This window comes from Phalacrocorax carbo, assembly GCF_963921805.1.
Source record: "Phalacrocorax carbo chromosome W unlocalized genomic scaffold, bPhaCar2.1 SUPER_W_unloc_2, whole genome shotgun sequence".
In the NCBI taxonomy this organism is placed as follows: Eukaryota; Metazoa; Chordata; class Aves; order Suliformes; family Phalacrocoracidae; genus Phalacrocorax; species Phalacrocorax carbo.
Window position 1 is genome coordinate 326158 of NW_026990253.1, and position 16585 is coordinate 342742.

Sequence of the window (16585 nt, forward strand, 5' to 3'; positions counted from 1 at the left end):
AAGATACAGTATTTTCTACTTATCTTGCTTGTGTGTTGCCTTATTAGTGACATCCTGCCTATTTTTTCCATCTTCCTTGCCTTTCTAGTGTTTCCCTTAAAATTAGTTTTATCTGTATTTTCTGTCTGTTTTCATATGCTACGTTACACCTGAAACCCTATCATGTTTAACTGTACTTTTTGACAGTTGTAAGGGAGGACTTAGTTAAAAAAAAACACCACCATTTTTTTTTTTTGTTGCATATAGCAATTTTCAATTTTCATCATTCATTGATTCTAGTGTTCCTGGAGAGACATACTGAAAACTCAGGAACTTGTGTCTGACTGTTCTTGCTTTCTTGGTCTTTCGCTATTCACAGAACATTTGGATTGGAAGGGACCTCAGGAGGTCTCTAGTCCAACATCCTGCTGAAAACAAGGTCAGCTACGAGGTCAGGCCAGGTTGCTCAGGCTTTGTGCAGTCAGGGCTTGAAAATCCCCTGTTCCACTGCTTGACTGTCCTCATAGTGAAAATGTTTTTCCTCATATCCAGTCTGAACTTCTCTTGTTTCAACTTTATGCCTGTTGTTTCTCACCCTCCCACTATGCACCACTGAAGAGCCTGGCTCCATCTTCTTGTTGCTCTCCTTGTATGTATTGGAAGGCTGCTACTAGGTCTCCCAAATCCTTTTTTTCTCCAAGCTGAACAAGCCCATTTCTCTCAGCCTCTCCTTATGGGGCATTTGCTCTAGCTCCCTGCACTTCTCAGTGGCTGTACTGGGTCTGGCTGGGATGGAGTTAACTTTCTTCATAGCAGCCCATATGGTGGTGTGCTGTGGCTGAAACAGTATTGATAACGCACCAATGTTTTGGCTATTGCTGAACAAGTGCTTGCAGGGTGGATGTTTGGCTTCTGGCCAGGGTCAACCCACCCCAGTGTCCTTCCACTGAATTTTGTCCATTTTGTTGATCTCTTTCTTATATTGGGGACCCAAAACTAGATGCAGTATTCTAAATGTGGTCTAATGAGTGCCAAGTAAAGGGAGATGACCACTTCCCTGGATCTATTGGCTATGTTCCTGTTAATACAGCCTGGGATGCTGTTAGCTGCCTGGGCATATTGCTGGTTCATGTTCAGCTTGCTTTCTGCCACAGTCCCCAGCCCTTTAAAGCAGAGCTGCTTCCCAGCCACTCTGTCCCCAGCGTGTATAGTTGCAAGGGATTTTTTTTTCCCTCGTGGGGGCAGAGTTTGGCATTTGTCCTTGTTGAGTTTTATATGGTTCTTCCTTTTGGCCCATTCTTCCAGCCTGTCTTGGCCTCTCTGAATGGCAGCCCAGTCCTAGCATATCAACTGATACCCTAATTTGGTGTCATTTATAAACTTGATGGGAGTGCACTCTATCACCTCCTCCAGGTCATTGAAGAAGATGTTAAACAGGAAAGGTCCCAGGATACACCCTTGTAGTACGTGACTTGTAACCAACCTCTAGGTAAAGTAAGACCCATTGACCACTACCCTCTGAGCCCAACCATCCAACCAATTTTTTACTCATCTAGTTGTCTAACCATCCAGAGTGTAATTTCCCAACTTGGATACAAGAATATGGTGGGAGACAGTATTGAAAGACTTGCTGGAGTCAAGGTAAATGACATCCAGTGCTCTCCCCTTGTCCACAAATCCAGCCATTTTATCATAGAAGACAATCAGGTTGTTCAGGTGTAATTTACTTTTGGTAAATCCATGCTGACTGTTAATCACTGTAGTGATCCTGACCAGGAGACCATTGTACATTGAGGAATTAGTGATCCACATAACAGTTAACCTGAGGAGGCCAGGCCTGTGCTGTGGTGCACATACAGCGTGGCCTTCAGGCCTGTGTTTGTGCTGCACAACTTCCTTGGCTGCAGGATAAACTCAGCCAGCTCATTATAACAGAGCGCCCACTTGGCACCAGCAATTATGCCAGCTGTGTGTCCTTGCCTTTATCTAACAGTGCATCAAGAAGTTCTCATGTGAACATCCTTTGTGAATAGAATTGTTTTCTTGTAAAGAAATTATATAATAGCTCAAATGACCAAAAAGGAGGAAGCTCTCTCCAATGACAGAATCTGCACAGCAAGCTCACATGGTTCATTGTTATTACTTAGAAGAAAATTCCATTTTCTTCGGGATATTAGTTTTCCCCCCTTTGACACTATGAGACCTTTTTCATGAGTCTCATAAGTCTCACTCCTTTTCATAAGCAGTATATAATTTCTTACTATCATACTCAATACATCCAACTAATAAACAATCATAATGTTAACAAGCTTTGCAGCCATCCAGTAAGGGAGAATCCACGTTTATGTAATATTTTGTTTAACTACCTGATTTTTCTGGAAGCCCTCAGGTCCTGGCTTGACTTTGCCACTTGTTTTATTCAGTTTAATTAATTGTCTAGAATTCCAGTAATGTTTGGGATGTGAACACAACGATCCTTATCACTTAAATTTGTATATGCACAAACGCCATGACCATGTAGTAACATTTGAATGCAATTACTTTACCCACTGTTATTGAATTATTAGGTATTATGTTTTCAAATGTTCAATTTAAATCTAGAACTAAGATTCCCCAATCTGGGCGGGGGTTGCAACGGATTTTGGTAGTGGAAGACATGCAGTCATGCAGTCAAACTGCTGCTATTGTGGATTCTCCCCAATGACTGGATAAATTGTAAGATTAAATTTCCCTTACAGACAAATACTGAATATACAACTATCATCTTGGCATAGTTAGACTAACAATGTTTTCTGAGGGGGTTCTATAACTGTCCTTATGGGGAAAATAGGCACGTAATCTCTACGTAGACAAGTTTTGTTTCTTAAGCACAGTTCATCGAGGGTCTCTGGTCAATTGAAGTCTAACTTCTCCACTTGGGGTGGAGGTCCATTTATCTTGATCAGGCCTTGGTGCCCTTTTTACCCATGTATAATGAATCCAGGAATCAATTCCTTCTACATTAACCACAGTATAAGTTTTCAATATTACAGTATAGGGGCCTTTCCACTTTCAAGCATTTCTTGGTGTAGCCTCATAAGTAAAATTTCCATCATTTTCTCAGGAACCAATAATTGTTTCAGTGGCATCACCCACCAACCTTGATCATTTTTGGAGAAATCCGATTGTTCTGCTAACTGGTTTTCTTTCTCAACATATTTTTGTGGTGATAGTTCTAAAGAGATCCTGGAAATCTCTTTCAAATTTTGGCTCCTTCAGGGCTACCTCTTTAGCTAAACGATCCCCTTTTTGATTAGCTTTTGCAATTTTGCTATTTCCCTTTTGGTGAGCTTTGCAATGTATTATTGCAACCTCCTTTGGTTGGAGAACTGCTTGCAGAAGTCTCAATTTCTGTTCCATGTTTTATTGGAGCCCCTTGTGAGTTTAATAGTCCTCTTTCTTTCCAAATTGCCTCATGTGCATATACCACTCCAAATGCATATTTGGAATCAGTATATATATTAACTCTTTTCCCATTACTCAGTTTTAAGGCTCAAATCAGTGCTATCAACTCCACCTTTTGAGCAGATGTATTACCAGGCAGTGCTCTGGCTTCCAATGTTTGGGTATTTGTTACCATCATGTATCCAGCTCTCCATTTTCCTTACATAAGGTAGCTGCTACCATCGGTGAAGAGCTCCACTTCCGTGTCAGGCAGAGGCTTGTCCTGTAAATCTGGTCTGCTGGAATACACTTGTTCAGTGGTGGTTAGACCACTGTTGTAATTCCTCAGACATGGAGAGTAAGGTGGCAGGATTTAAGGTGGAGGTTAGGGAAAGTGTAGCATCATCTTGTTCTAGTAATATGGCTTGATATCCCGCTAACCTATTCGGGGAAATCCAGTGGTGCCCCTTGTTTTCAAGGAGAGACAATACAGCATGAGGTACAAACATGGTAATCGGTTGACCCAGTGTCAGTTTTCGAGATACCTCAATTAAGGCTACAGTCACCGCTACTGCCCTCAAGCAGGCAGGCCAGCCTTTACTAACCTCATCCAATTGTTTGGAAAAGTATCCCACTGGTCTTTTCCAGCTCCCTAGTTTTTGCGTCAGCACTCCCAATACCACTTGTTGACTTTCATGTATGTATAATTGAAAGGGTTTTCGCAGATTCAGGAGCCCTACGGCATGGGCTTCCATTAATTTTCTCTTATATTCCAACTGACATTCCCTTAATTGTCCATGCCCTAAAAAGGAATTTATTACTGATTCTAATCCCTTCTGGGCTCCCAATTTAATAGGGTATTGTTTCTTTCTTCCTAGCTGGGCTCCCGGTTTTAGCACGATTGTTATTGGAGTCACATTCTTGGCTCGTCCCAGCATTCCTGATGACCACACCATGGGTATTACCACATCTAATACTTCATCTGGAATATTTCCTTCTTCTGCAGGATCCTTCTCAGTTAGCAGGCATATCTGGGCTCTCCATGCGTTCTCTGGAGGAATATGTAACTGGACAGAATCTTCTGAGAAGGTTAATTTTGCATTTAATTTACAGAGTAAATATCGCCCAAGTAATGGTAAAGGACATTCTGGCATATAGAGGAATCCATGTAGTTAATTTAATATTCCAAATCGTGAGCTCCATAGGCTGTAAAAATGGCCTCAAAGTTCTTTTCCCTGTAGCACCAACAACGCTTACCTTAGTCTTGCTTAAAGGTCCCTTACAATTAGTTATCATGCCATATATTTCTGATTGTGGGACACCAGCTTGTACAAGATAAAGCCACATTTAACTCCTCATGCTGTAATTCCTTTTGGTTTTGCTGGCTTTCCTTTATTGGTGAATAAATTTGCTAGGGTGCCTGCATTACCTGTTGCATCTGGTATAATCAAGGGTTTTAGTGAGGCAAACACTCCTCTCAAAAACTACATTTTGATACTTCTCACTACTGCTACCATGTCCGGATTGGATCCTATAACCCACACATGAGCCATTGCTGTTACCAAAACGTTCACAGGCACAGCAGAGTCAGATGATCAGCAGTATAGCAGTACAGCATGCAGCAAAAGAGCAGCCACTAATGAGCACTAGATTCTAACATACAGTAAGGCAAGCAAGCCCCATGGCAAGCACAGAAGCCTGCCCATTAATAGCTAAACAGCAATAACAGCTATAGATTTGATCTAGCACATTGCAATCAAACCTGTCGGGCACTGCTCTACTTGAGTAGTAATTGCTTCTTGTGTGATTGCCTTTGCACCTTGTAAAGTCCCAACTTCCTTTCCCAATTCTCTCCTTTTACGCCATAATGCAACAACTTCACAGTCAAGACCTCTAAGACCGGTAACTAATAACCATCCCAATCGCCCCGCTAACTTGCGAGAAGCCGCCGATGCTGCTTTGTGAGGCAATCTGTGCATAGCCATTTCAATTGTCTGGGCAGGGGGATAACCACCGCCCCATCATCTATTTCAGGCCATGCTTCTGGTGGAGATAATGTAGCCAGGAAAGTGGCCATGGGAATCCAGTGCTCAGTACTGGGCCATCCCAGAATACAGGGAGTCACCATTATGGCCTCCCCAGTACGCACCTTTTTTCCAGCCATGACCTGGGTGTTTCTGGATCCTGCTGACTGCTCCACATGTGTGAGCCAGCACAGGCAGGACACAGGAACAATCACAAAACCATGGCTGAAAGAGTAAATTTGTTTTCGTTACCTCACTAACCGGGGTATCCCTGAAGCAGCACCCAAGCAGAAGCACACAAGCAGGGACGCAGGCACCGCGGAGCTCGGTTCTTGCTAGGGTATCACCAAACCTACTGTTTTCACCCATATTTCAGGGATTTGCGCAGGCATAATTTACCACTGTGCTTTGATCTTTCCCACAGCAGGGCAGGAATCTCAAAAGCATGTTCAGTAGGCTGCCCCTAAATCTATCCCAGGCCTATGCCATCTAAATACAGATGTTTTACTTGTCCAACACACAAGACCAAACAACAATTAGTATGACGTGCTTTTCGACACTCCAGCTGTAAGTCACTTGAACATCTTTACAATCCTCCTCACTTACGGACTCCAATCCTAACTGTTTCGGAGGGGCTACCAATAGCCGAGTAACTTCCTCCATATCCTCTGAACTTTTTTTTCCATCTTACAGTCAGTACAGCACAAACTCTCTTTTTGCTTTTTCCCTTTTCTCAGTTAAAGAATATATTCCATTCTGGTGTTTTGAATCCACCAGACCACATTTCTTTCTATTATCCCAGTCATCGCTTAATGTCAAGAACAAATCAACATATGGCATTGTCGTGGTTTAGCCCCAGTCAGCAACCAAGCACCACGCAGCCACTCGCTCACTCCCCCCTGGTGGGACGAGGGAGAGAATCGGAAGAGTAAAAGTGAGGCAACTCATGGGTTGAGATAAAGACACTTTAATAGGTAAAGCAAAGGCTGCGTGCAGAAGCAAAGGAAAACAAGGAATTAATTCACTACTTCCCATGGGCAGGCAGGTGTTCAGCCATCTCCAGGAAAGCAGGGCTCCATCACGTGTAATGTTTACTTGGGAAGACAAACGCCATTACTCCCAATGTCCCCCCCCTCCTTCTTCTTCCCGCAGCTTTATATACTGAGCATGATGTCATATGGTATGGAATATCCCATTGGTCAGTTTGGGTCAGCTGTCCCAGCTGTGTCCCCTCCCAGGTTCTTGTGCACCCAGCAGAGCATGGGGAGCTGAAAAAGTCCTTCACCAGTGTAAGTTCTACTTAGCAACAGCTAAAACACCTCCGCATTGTCACCACTGTTTCCAGCAAAACTCCAGAACATAGCCCCTTACTAGCTACTAGGAAGAAATTTAACTCTATCCCAGCTGAAAACAGGACAGGCATTTCATCCCATTTCTCATTTTTCCGACAAAACATTAGCTGTAATATAGCGTTATATTTCAAAAAATATTTTCAAGTTGTATTACACCATCTTCCAATTCATATTGTGGCCACCACTGATTGCAATGCTGTTTTAATTTATCCTTAGTCATGGGGTCTCCTCCAAATTTACTCCAATTCTTTATGATGCATCCTATGCGAGAACAAAGAGGAGCCTTCCTGGAAGCAGGGGAAACCAATTCAGTACCAAAAACCAAACCATTCATACTGTCGTGGTTTAGCCGGCAGCTCAACCCAACACAGTCGCTCACTCACTCCCCCATCGGTAGATGGGGAAGAGAATCAGAAGGGTAACGCTCGTGGGTTGGGATAAGAACAGTTTAATAATGAAAATTAAAAGAAACAACAGAAATGCAATGGAAAGGAGAACAACGAGAGGCGCAAAGCCCCAGGGGAGGGGGGAAGGGAGGGGAGAGGGGGAACAAACCGCCGAAAAAAACCGCATGCGCCACAGCCGCTCGCCACCCGCCAACCCGACGCCGTGCCGCTCCCGAGCCACAAACTGCCCCCCCTCAATATACTGGTCATGGTGTCGTATGGAATGAACCTGCCATTGGCCAGTCGGGGGCAGCCGCCCCCGCCATGGCCCTGCACCTCCCAGCCCCCACCGCCACGCGGCGGAGCGCGGGAAGCTGGAAAGGTAGCCAACCCCCACAGTGAGAATTAACCCCTTCTCAGCCAAAACCAGCACATTCTCCACCCCTTAGTCCATACCATTTACACCATGCCCAGGTTCTATACGATCCAATATAACCTTACCAACCACCACACCTCCCTTTCCCATCCTTTAACATGCACAGGCATCATTCCCTTAGTTCATGGACCTTCCCTGTAAAATGTCCATTAAAATGTCCATTGAGTTCACCCAGTCCATGACTCTGGGCTCCATCTGCCGTATCAGTCTTTCAGGGTGGGAGAGATGGTGTGTGTGGCGTTGGGTTGCTGCATACCGAGTCAGTCATCGTTCCATCACTGCTGCACGGCTTCTTTCATAGTTTATCTTCCATGGGTTGGGAGGCTCGTACTCTGATATCATTGATACAACACAGAGGTGACACACAATATTATATAGCAGTTCACATTGTGCCATTCAGGTCATTGACGGTTTTCACCCAAACTCAAATCCCCTTGAGGCACACATGGGATTTGTCCATCCTCCCGCATCACCTACCAAGTGCACCCAGGTCCTCAAGCAAAAGCAGTCCCATGAATGGGTTTGCTTTTGCCTGAGGCAGGAAGAACCCAGAAAATTTTCCCCAGTATAACTTTTGCATGCACTACAGGGACTCTATCCCCTTCCACAGTATGTAGGATTTCTGACTGGGCAGGGCCAGCTCGATTGGCAGATCCCCTTGTGTTGACTAACCAGGTGGCTTTTGGTAAATGTGTATCCCAGTGCTTGACTGTCCCACCCCCCATTGGTCTCAGTGTAGTTTTTAACAGTCCATTGTACCGTTCAATTTTACCAGAGGCTGGTGCGTGACAGGGGATGTGATACACCCACTCAATGCCATGCTCTTTGCCCCAGCTGTCTATGAGGGTGTTTCGGAAATGAGTCCCGTTGTCTGACTCAATTCTCTCTGGGGTGCCATGTCGCCACAGAACTTGTTTTTCAAGACCCAGGATAGTGTTCCGGGCAGTGGCATGGGGGACAGGATATGTTTCCAGCCAGCCAGTCATTGTTTCTACCATTGTAAGCACATGGCGCTTGCCTTGGCGGGTTTCTGGGAGCGTGATATAGTCAATTTGCCAGGCCTCCCCATATTTATACTTCAGTCATCGTCCCCCATACCACAGAGGCTTTACCCGCTTCGCTTGCTTGATTGCAGCGCATGTGTCACATTCAAGGATAACCTGTGCAATAGCATCCATGGTCAAGTCCACCCCTCGATCACGAGCCCACCTGTATGTTGCATCTCTCCCTTGATGGCCTGAGGTGTCATGGGCCCACCAAGCTAGAAATAGTTCACCATTATGTTGCCAGTCCAGATCCACCTCAGCCACTTCAATCTTGGCGGCCTGATCTACCTGCCGGTTGTTTCGATGTTTTTCAGTGGCCCGACTCTTGGGGACGTGAGCATCCACATGCCATACCTTTACAACCAGTTTCTCTACCCGGGCAGCAATATCTTGCCACAATGTGGCAGCCCAGATGGGTTTGCCTCTGCGCTGCCAGTTGCTCTGCTTCCACTGCTGTAACCAGCCTCACACTGTATTTGCCACCATCCAGGAGTCAGTAAAGAGATAGAGCACTGGCCACTTTTCCCATTCAGCAGTGTCTAAGGTCAGCTGGATGGCCTTTACCTCTGCAAACTGGCTCAATTCACCTTCTCCTTCAGCAGTTTCTGTGACTTGTTGCATAGGATTCCATACAGCAGCCTTCCATCTCCGGTGCTTTCCCACAAGGCGACAGGACCCATCAGTGAACAGGGCATATTGCTTTTCATCTTCTGGCAGGTTTTTATACAGTGGGGTTTCTTCAGCACGTGTCACCTCCTCCTCTGGTGATATTCCAAAATCTTTGCCTTCTGGCCAGTCCATAATCACTTCCAAGATTCCTGGGCGACTGGGGTTTCCTACTCGAGCCCGCTGGGTGATCAGTGCAACCCATTTACTCCACGTAGCATCAGTTGCATGGTGTGTGGAGGGGACATTCCCTCTGAACATCCAGCCCAGCACTGGCAGTCGGGGTGCCAGGAGCAACTGTGCCTCAGTACCAACCACTTCTGAAGCAGCTTGAACCCCTTCATTTGCTGCCAATATCTCTTTTTCAGTTGGAGTATAGCGGGCTTCGGACCCTCTGTATCCCCGACTCCAAAACCCTAGGGGTCGACCTCGGGTCTCACCATGTGCTTTCTACCAGAGGCTCCAGGTAGGGCCATTCTCCCAGTCTGCCGTGTAGAGTACATTTTTTATATCTTGTCCTGCCCGAACTGGCCCAAGAGCTACTGCATGAACTCTTTCCTGTTTAATCTTTTCAAAGGCCTGTTGTTGCTCAGGGCCCCATTTGAAATCATTCTTCTTCTGGGTCACTTGATAGAGAGTGCTTACAATCAGACTGTAATTTGGAATATGCATTCTCCAAAAACCCACAACGCCCAAGAAAGCTTGTGTCTCCTTTTTGCTAGTTGGTGCAGACATGGCTGCTATTTTGTTGATCACATCCATTGCAATCTGACAACGACCATCTTGCCATTTGATTCTTAAGAACTGGATTTCTCGTCCGGCTCCCTTCACCTTACTTTGTTTTATGGCAAAACCAGCTTTCAGAAGGATTTGGACTATTTTCTCTCCTTTCTCAATAACTTCTCCCACTGTGTTGCCCCACACAATGATGTCATCAATGTACTGAAGGTGTTCTGGAGCTTCTCCCTGTTCCAGTACAGTCTGAATCAGTCCATGGCAAATGGTAGGACTGTGTTTCCCCACCAGGGCAGTCAATTCCAGGTGTACTGGACGCCCCTCCATGTGAAAGCAAACTGTGGCCTGCATTCTGCTGCCAGAGGGATTGAGAAGAATGCATTAGCAATATCAATTATGGCATACGACTTGGCTGCCTTTGACTCCAGTTCGTATTGAAGTTCTAGCATGCCTGGTACAGCATCACTCAACGGTGGAATGACTTCATTCAGGCCACGATAGTCTACTGTTAGTCTCCACTCTCCATTCGACTTCCGGACTGGCCATATGGGACCTTTAAAGGGTGAGTGGGTCTTACTGATCACTCCTTGGCTCCTCAGTTGGTGAACGAGTTTATGGATGGGGATCAGAGAGTCTCTGTTGGTGCGATATTGCCGCCGGTGCACTGTTGTGGTGGCAATTGGCACCTGTTGTTCTTTGACCTTGAGCAACCCCACAACAGAAGGGTCCTTCGAGAGGCCTGGCAAGGTAGACAGCTGTTTAGTTTCCTCCATCTCCAAGGCAGCTACACCAAAAGCTCATACCCTTTTGAGTCCTTGAAATACCTTCTCCTGAGGTAGTCTATGCCAAACATGGACGGAGCCTCTGGGCCAGTCACAATGGGGTGCTTTTGCCACTCATTCCCAGTTAGGCTCACTTCAGCCTCCAATACAGTTAGCTCTTGGGATCCCCCTGTCACTCCAGCAATGCTGATGGGTTCTGCCCCTATATACTTTGATGGCATTAAGGTGCACTGTGCGCCGGTGTCCACTAAAGCTTTATGCTCTTGTGGGTTGGACGTGCCAAGCCATCGGATCCACACAGTCCAGTAAGCCCGGTTATCCCTTTCCTCCACCCAGCTGGAGGCAGGGTCCCTCTAGTCCTGATCATGGCAGTCACAACTCACTTCCTGTAAACGTGAATCAGGAGTCCCTCTATTATACTTAGAAATAAAATCAGCACTTCTACTCCTCTGTCTGGAGAATTGCTCACTGGAAATTGGAGCAGCAGCTTTCCTGGAAGAGCCTCCCTTAGTGACTGTTCTTCCTTGCAGTTCATGCACTCATGCCTGTAGGGTTGAGGTAGGCTTGCCATCCCACCTCATCATGTCCTCGCTGTGGTCACGCAGGTAGAGCCATAGGGTGGCCCGTGGTGTGTATCCCCTCCTTTGAGCCAAAGGACGCTTATTCCTAACAGCTGAGACACTACTCTGTACAGCTGGGGAGCAGAACATATCTTCTTTGAGTTGCTGGACCTCTTGGGATAGTTTCTCCACAGCAGAGATGAGCGAGGAAGAGAGATTTGTTTTGTAATCCTGGAGTCTATCAATCACCTCCACCACCATTGGTGTCTCGTCCCCTTTCCAGGACATTACTGCCAATGAGTTTGCATGAGAAGATGGTGCGCTCCGTACAAACTTCCGCCACATGGGTCGTGTGCACTCAGCTTCATCTGGATCTTTGGATGACCGTTGATCATCCAGGTCACCATAAATCACCTCAAACACAGCTAATTCCCTTAGATACTGGATGCCTTTCTCCATAGTTGTCCATTTTCCTGGGCGATATGTAACATCTTCTTTAAAGGAATACCTTTCCTTCACTCCAGACAGGAGTCACCTCCAGAGGCTGAGGGCTTGTGTTTTTTTCCCCAATTGCTTTGTCAACACCCCCTTCCCCAGAAAGGGATCCCAGTTGTTTGGCTTCCTTCCCCTCTAATTCCAGACTACTGGCCCCATTATCCCAGCATCGGAGCAGCCAGGTGACAATGTGTTCACCTGAATGATGGCTATAATCTTTTTGCATATCTCGCTACTCACTTAAGGACAGGGATCGGGTGGTCTTTATTTCATTTATGACTTCTTCCTCCTCTCCCCGTGATGGCCCTGGTTCTTCATCATCCTGTTCTAAACGAGTTGATGTCCGCTTCCAATATTGCATCTTGTGTATGGGGGCAACTGATACTGGTACAGGTTTATTTTCTGAGCAAGCTCCAGTACTTGTTGTGGGGGTTTGAGTGGCTGCAGTGCCTGTGGTCAGGGCTGGAGTGACTACAGTGCCAGTCACTTTGCATTTCAATCCAGAGACATTCTCTTCCCACTGGGGGCACTGAATACTGTTGAGCAGGGCTCAGTATGCATGGGCCAGGCCCCAGCATGTTGCAGTTATCTGTGTCTCTCTGGAGTTCCCAGCATAACAACATACTTTCTCCAAATAGTCTACTAGTTTTTTGGGATTCTGCACTTGTTCAGGGGTGAAACTCCAAAACACTGGGGGTGCCCACTGCCCTAGGTATTTGCCCATGCTATCCCACATGCCCTGCCACTCGTAACTATCAAGCCTCGGGGCAGATTTCTGGGTGATATTCTTAAGTTGCTTAGTCAAAACCAAAACAACCTGCCCAAAAACTAACAATAAGTGCACCTTAACCACCCAAGGATGTTCAAGATACAAAAAGGTGATTGTAACAGAGGCACAGACATCATAGAACAAAGTTGCAAAGGTACTATTCTGTATTTCCTCCATATAAAATCTCTCCGAGGAGGAGGTATAATTGCTAATTGCCTCAACAAGGTGGTATCCAGAATACAGTAACAGTTTCAGCAAAAACCCCAAATACCAGATAAAGCTGAAAACGAGTGTTTGTATAACAAATCTTGTAGGCAAAACATTACTAATCACAGCAGAACACAGCACACTAAACAAACCAACGTCAATCTTTAACACCAACTACAATAAAGACAACATGGTGCTGTGACCAGCAGCTGTTATTATCTCCAACCCTTGAGCCCCACGTTGGGCACCAGAAAGACTGTCGTGGTTTAGCCGGCAGCTCAACCCCACACAGTTGCTCGCTCACTCCCCCACCGGCGGGATGGGGGAGAGATTCAGAAGGGTAATGCTCGTGGGTTGGGATAAGAACAGTTTAATAATGAAAATTAAAAGAAACAACAACAGAAATGCAATGGAAAGGAGAACAACGAGAGGCGCAAAGCCCCGGGGTAGGGGGGAAGGGAGGGGAAAGGGGGAGCGAACCGCAGGAAACAATCCGCACACGACAGAGCCACTCACCACCTGCTGACCCGACACAGTGCCACTCCCCAGCCGCCAACTGCTCCCCCTTCATATACTGGTCATGGTGTCACATGGTATGGAATGAACCTGCCATTGGCCAGTCGGGGTCAGCCGCCCCTACCATGGCCCTGCCCCTCCCCCCCCCCCCCCCCCCCACCAGGTGGCAGAGCTCAAGAAGCTGGAAAGGTAGCCGACCCCCACAGTGAGGAGAATTAACCCCTTCTCAGCTAAAACCAGCACATCCCTCTTCCAGCACAGACTGAATCAGTCCAAGACAAATGGTAGGACTGTGTTTCCACCCCTGGGGCAGTCAATTCCATGTATACTGGACGCCACTCCATGGGAAAGCAAACTGTGGCCTGCGCTCTACTACCACAGAGATGGAGAAGAATACATTAGCGATATCAGCTGTGGCATACCACTTGGCTGCCTTTGACTCCAGTTCATATTGAAGTTCTAGCATGTCTGGCACAGAAGCACTCAACAGTGGAGTCACTTCATTCAGGCCACAATAGTCTACTGTTAGCCTCCAAAATACTGGGGGTGCCCACTGCCCTAGGTATTTGCCCATACTCTCCCACATGGCCTGCCACTCATAACTATCAAGCCTTGGGGCAGATCTCTGCATGATATTCTTAAGTTGCTTTCTAACCTTCATCAAAACCAAAACAACATGCCCAAAAACTAACAATATGTGGCGATTCATGACACGGACTCCGTATTCATGCACAAGCAAAGCCAAACAGCTGTTTATTCACAAAAGAGCAGCCTTAATATAGGCTGCCTCCTGAGCTAGTATTTTTCCCTTCTCTCTGCCTCTGAATGTGTTCTATCACAGTAGCTCCACATATGGTATAAATATAGATAAGTGCGCTCTCCTGCTTCGGTGCTCCAGCTGTGCCCCTGACCTTCTGTCCCGCATATCAAGGCCTCAGTTCTGTGTTTTTGTGTGGGTTGTTTTTCTATCCCATGGCTTGCGTCCAATAAGGGCGATGAGGTCTCCCGTGCTGTCATGGGAGGCCACATTCACTTACTCCACAACAATAAGTATATCTTAACTACCCAAGGATGTTCAAGATACAAAAAGTTTGTGGTAATAAAGGTGGAGACAACATAGAAGAAAGTAGCAGATACCATTCTGTATTTCCTCTGTATAAAATCTCTCGGAGGAGGAGGAGGTATAATTGCTAATTGCCTCAGTAGGTGGTATCCAAAGTACAGTAATGGTTTCAGCAAAAACCCCAAATACCAGATAAAGCTGAAAACCAGTGTTTGCATAACAAACCTCTTAGACAGAACATCACTAATCACAGCAGAACACAGCAGACTAAACAAAACAACACCAATCTTTAACATGTACTGCAAAAATGAGAGCATGGTGCTGTGACCAGCAGCTGCTGTTATCTCAAACCCTCTGAGCCCCACATTGGGTGCCAAAAAAGACTGTTATGGTTTAGCCGGCAACTCAGCCCCACACAGCTGCTTGCTCACTCCCTCACCGGTGGGATGGGGGAGAGAATCAGAAGGGTAAAGCTCATGGGCTGAGATAAGAACAATTTAATAATTAAAATAAAACAAAAATAACAACAATAATGGAATGGAAAGGAAAACAACAAGAGAGGCATGAAACCTGTGGGCAGGGGGAATGAACACACAAAACAAACATCACCAACCTGACACTGCCACAGCTGCTGCACACCAACTCTCCTGGTTATATACTGCTCATGGCGTCACATGGTGTGGAATGAATATCCCATTGGCCAGGTGGGGTCAGCTGTCTTGGCTGTGGCTCCACCCCTCACGGCCTCTTGCCCACATGGCAGAGCATGGGAAGCTGGAAAGGTCCTTGACTATTCCAGTCACTACAGTGAAGACAATTAACTCTTTCTCAGCCAAAACCAGCACACTACTCAGAAGTGTTGGCTCTAGAGCTATGGTTGGAGGAATGAGGTGAATGAGGGCCCTGACTGGCTGTTGGCTGTCAGGAGAGGGTGCTTGCTCCCACACATCCCCACATACTGGACAGAAATCTAGGCACTTCACCTTGGGATGTATCTTTACCAACTCACTTTCAGGCACCTGCCTGCATTTTTAAAAAGCTTAACTCAATGCTGAAGGTGCTTAATCTGGGGCCACAGTCCCCTGGGTTAGGCTTAACATAAGGTATTTTGATGATGAGCCTAAATATTCCATGTGCTGAGCCCATGGCAGCCATCTGTGTCAATGAAGTCAACAGAGCTTCTCGGATGGCATGTGGGTATGAGGGGGAAGTGGAAGTGACCAAATAAGAGCCATATTGATTTGAATACATATACTGAGGAAACCTGTGTTGACAGAGCTCTTTATGCTCAGTGACTTTGGCATCAAACCTTCTTGAAAATACATGAAACGCTTTGTGTTGCTTGATAGTGAGGATGGATTTATCTGGCATCAGACAAGCTGGAAGAATCACTTATATCTCTCACCTCTCCATATACCTTCCTTCTGCCTTAGAAATCAAGGTGTATTCTGTTTAATATCACATTGTGTTGGGTATATGTGTGATGGTGGGTTAACCTTGGCTGGCTGCCAGGTGCCTACCAAGCTGCTCTCTCACTTTCCCTCCTCAGCAGGACAGAGAGATAAAATAAATTGAAAAAGCTCATGGGTTGAGATAGTGAGATCACTCACAAATTACCATCATGGGCAAAACAGACTTGACTTGGGGAAATTAAATTAATTTGTTGCCAATTAACAATAGAATAGGATAGTGAGAAACAAAATCAAAACTAAAACCACCTTCACCCTACCCCCACTTCTTTCCAGGCTCAGCTTTACTCCTTCATTCCAAACTCTCCTACCTCCTCCTCCCCGAGCAGCACAGGGGAGATGGGGAGTGGGGGTTGCAGTCAGTTCATAACACTTTGTCTCTGCCACGCCTTCCTCCTCACACTGTTCCCCTGCTCCAGCCTGGGTTCCCTCACATGGGATACAGTCCTTCATGAACTGCTCCAACATAGGTCCTTTCCACAGAGTGCAGTCCATCAGGAGCAGACTGCTCCAGCATGGGTCACCCAAAGGGTCACAGGTCCTGCCAGAAAAACCTGCCTCTGCGTGGGCTTCTCTCCACGGGCCGCAGTTCCAGCCAGGAGCCTGCTCCAGCATGGGCTCTCCACCAGCTGAAGCTTCATTCAGGGCATATCCACCTGCTTCAGCATGGGGTCCTC

General features: G+C 46.4%; 1 long non-coding RNA gene across 1 annotated transcript in view; it reads right to left on the reverse strand.

The window, feature by feature from the left end:
- LOC135310850 (uncharacterized) overlaps positions 1 to 16585 on the reverse strand; it is a 239059-nt gene that overhangs the window by 21862 nt on the left and 200612 nt on the right. The gene's annotated exons all lie outside the window — the stretch shown is intronic.